This window comes from Eumetopias jubatus, unplaced genomic scaffold (genome assembly GCF_037043125.1).
Source record: "Eumetopias jubatus isolate StellerSeaLion01/CBP00866 unplaced genomic scaffold, mEumJub1_p1.0 scaffold_2, whole genome shotgun sequence".
Lineage (NCBI taxonomy): Eukaryota > Metazoa > Chordata > Mammalia > Carnivora > Otariidae > Eumetopias > Eumetopias jubatus.
In genome coordinates, this window is record NW_028274808.1 from 146,972,762 (window position 1) to 146,976,497 (window position 3,736).

A 3,736-nucleotide genomic window follows, 5' to 3' on the forward strand; every position below is an offset into this window, starting at 1 on the left:
ATGGTCTAATGAAATGACCAGCCTGTGAGATATATTCCTTCTTTAGGAGGAATTTAGTTGAGTTGGGCTTCCTCACCAAATTCTTGTGGTTTCCTATAATAGTAATATAGAAATAACTCTGTAATTGAAAGAAATTATTGTTCTAGCTTAGTGTGTTTATTGTATTTAGGAGCTGCTTTAAGTGTTTGATTGTAGATATTAAAGTTGCCACATCTTGTAATGTACAGTACCACATGCAGAAATACTACAATATTTTAACATAATTACATATTTCTCAGATAAGGAAATACATAGTTTTGTGATAAATGCTGAAAGTATAATATAATATTGGGCAAGAAATTAAAGCATTTTCTTGACATAAATAACTGACATAAAATTCCAACCATGACATAAGCACCAGTATACATGTCACCTGCCGGAGACTGCAGTTTTTTTTTTTTTTTTTTTTTTGCTGAGCAAAAGTGTTGCTTAAAAGGAACGACTGAAGCCACCTACAGAATAAAATGATACGGAAGAAGGGGGTTAAGATTAGTGAAGTCTAGGGGGAAGGAGTTGTTGTCCCATGTGTAAAATTGATCACTGAAGTATCTTTCTTCTCTTTTCCTACATAGAATATGCAGCAAATGCACTTCTATACCTTAGCTTGACTGCTGAATAGGCTCTAACGTTAAGAAGACACCAAAGTCTGCCAGGACACGTACTTAAAATATGCAACAAATAAGGCAGCAAAGAATCTGAGCCCCTTAGGTAAATGGTGAGCTTCTGAGATGTAGACTTTAGGGTCAGGGGAGAGGTTGGTATTGAGTTTCCTACTCTTTGCAGGATGAAGGATTAATTATAAGTTCTCTTTAAAATGATAATTATAATAGTGTTGGTATAGTACATGTATATAGCTATTTTTATTTATAATATACACATTCATTTAAGTTTTTTCCCATATGTAAACAGGTAAATTCCTCATGATATTGCCATGTGACTTTACATAATTTCTTTGTGTTACCCAGAAAAAACGTCATCAAAATTAGCTGACTTTCCCATTCTGTTTTTAACAGGGTCATTACTTTATTAGTTGGTTAATAGCTCAGATCCACTTAATCTATAGTCTTTCCTTCCCAAATCTGCCATCTTCTGGACATAAGAGATAGTTTCAAAGCTTTTCTATTTCAGATGAAAAAAACATCTTGACATTTAGGATGTTCCTTAGGCATGTGGCAATCAAACAAACAGCACAAAAATTATTTTTTCCCCTAATGGTGGCCATGATATCTTTAACCTCCACGGGCCACCTAAGAAAATCATTCACATTCAAGAAATAGGAAGCACAGAAAGGGAGATGATTTACCTAGTCTCATAGCTTGGGCACTCAATTCCAGGACTTCTGACTCCAATTCTCGTATTGTTTACAATTAAGTGCCTGCTTCCTACATTCGGTTTTCTGCTCTATCACTTATTCCTTATGTTTGAAAAATCCACTAGCCAAAGATGATTACAGATGTAAGTAGAAATATCAACTGCACTGTATGTAGGCAAATGATTTCATTTAATTTCAGTTCCCCTTGTAAAATGGAGATGAAATTCTCTACTTCTGCCTTCCTCAAAGACAGCTGTCAGATTCAAGTAAAATGACATAGAGATAAATACTAGGACAATTCAACTTATCCTGACTCACAATTGGTGTTAACTAACTATAGTATTAAACTATACATTTATAGTGTTTTGACTATATGATTTGTGACCTCATTTCATTAAACAATTATATTTAAGTTTGTTTTACTATCTGAATTTAAAGGGATTGAAACATCTTTTTCTCTCTTGTTAATTTTTTTGTTTTCACAAAAAAGTAAGAAACAAACAAACAAAAATGTAGAACTCACCAGAAGGGGAAACAGAGAATAGTCATTTGTCTTAATTTGATTCCATGTGTTCCTAAGTATATGATGTTGATTATAAGCCTAAAGATACTGGGGAAGGTTCAACTCCTGATAAAACTGATTGATTTTGCTCTGAAATGAAACAAATGTATCAATATTTTTTTAAAAGGCCTTAAAATCTATAAAGTTTTTATTTATTTATTTTTATTAACATATAATGTATTATTTTTTTCAGGGGTACAGGTCTGTGATTCATCAGTCTTACACAATTCACAGCACTCACCATAGTACATAACCTCCCCAATGTCCATCACCCAGCCACCCCATCCCTCCCACCCCCCACCACTCCAGCAACCCTCAGTTTGTTTCCTGAGATTAAAAGCCTTATGGTTTGTCTCCCTCTCTGGTTTCATCTTGTTTCATTTTTCCCTCCCTTTCCCGAAGATCCTCTTGTCTTGTTTCTCAAATTCCTCATATCAGTGAAATCATATGATACTTGTCTTTCTCTGATTGACTTATTTCACTTAGCATAATACCCTCTAGTTCCATCCATGTCATTGCAAATGGCAAGATTTCATTTTTTTGATGGCTGCATAATATTCCATTTTGTGTGTGTATATATATACCACATCTTCTGTATCCATTCATCTGTCGATGGACATCTTGACTCTTTCCACAGTTTGGCTAATATGGACATTGCTGCTATAAACATTGGGGTGCATGTGCCCCTTCAGATCACTACATTTGTATCTTTGGGGTAAATACCCAGTAGTGCAATTGCTGGATTGTATGGTAACTCTATTTTCAAATTTTGAGGAACCTCCATATTGTTTTCCAGAGTGGCTACACCATCTTGCATTCCCACCAACAGTGTAGGAGGTTTCCCCTTTCTCCGCAACCTCGCCAACATCTGTCATTTCCTGACTTGTTAATTTTAGCCATTCTGACGGGTGTGAGGTGATATTTCATTGAGGTTTTGATTTGGATTTCCTCTGATGTCAGGCGATGTGGAGCACTTTTTCATGTATCTGTTGGCCATTTGGATGTGTTCTTTGCAAAAATGTCTGTTCATGTCTTCTGTCCATTTCTTGAATGGATTATTTGTTCTTTGGGTGTTGAGTTTGATAAGTTCTTTATAGATTTTGGATACTAGCCCTTCATCTGATATGTCATTTGCAAATATCTTCTCCCATTCTGTCGGTTACAAATGTATCAATATTTAAGATCAGAATGGAATCTTTTCTATGGGCCAGATCATATAAGGACAAAACCAAATGAATTAAAACTTTAATTAGAAGAAATTGAAATGATGCCAATTCGCCAAGCAAAATACATTTTTAATATAAAATTCACTGTAATAATTTCTACATTCATAGAGTGAATTTCAGTGCTCACTTCAGCAGCACATACGCTAAAATTGGAATGATACGGAGAAGATTGGCATAGCCCCCGCAAAAGGATGACATAGCGTGAACTTCAGATTAAAGAAATAGTCTGGTCAATTAATGTCCCCTGCTCTTTCAGAACACTCTCACACTGTGGCTTTTCCCACTACAGGAGGTGTTCCTTGTACTGGTGACCTACACACATTTCTTTACCCAAACTCTTACCTCAACCTCCTTGAAAGTGGCTCCCAAAGTTGAACATGATCAATATCACCTACAGACCTCACTAAAATGCAGATTGCTTAGCTCTAACTCAAATTTTTTGATTCAGTATGAGGTATGAAGGAAGGCCTATGAATTTGTATGTCTTCTAATTTTCCAGGTGCTACTGATGTAGCTAATCTGGTGACAACCCTGTGTGAACTGCTCTTCTATTTTTTTTTCTTTAAAGATTTTATTTATTTATTTATGGGAGAGAGA

At 35.3% G+C, this 3,736-nt stretch overlaps 1 non-coding gene across 1 annotated transcript; it reads left to right on the forward strand.

The window, feature by feature from the left end:
• Positions 1–3,258: 3,258 nt before the first annotated feature.
• LOC114206882 (U6 spliceosomal RNA) lies at positions 3,259–3,366 on the forward strand. Its single transcript, XR_003608740.1, has one exon. It is a non-coding gene; the product is annotated as a U6 spliceosomal RNA (small nuclear RNA).
• The last annotated feature ends 370 nt before the right edge of the window (positions 3,367–3,736 follow it).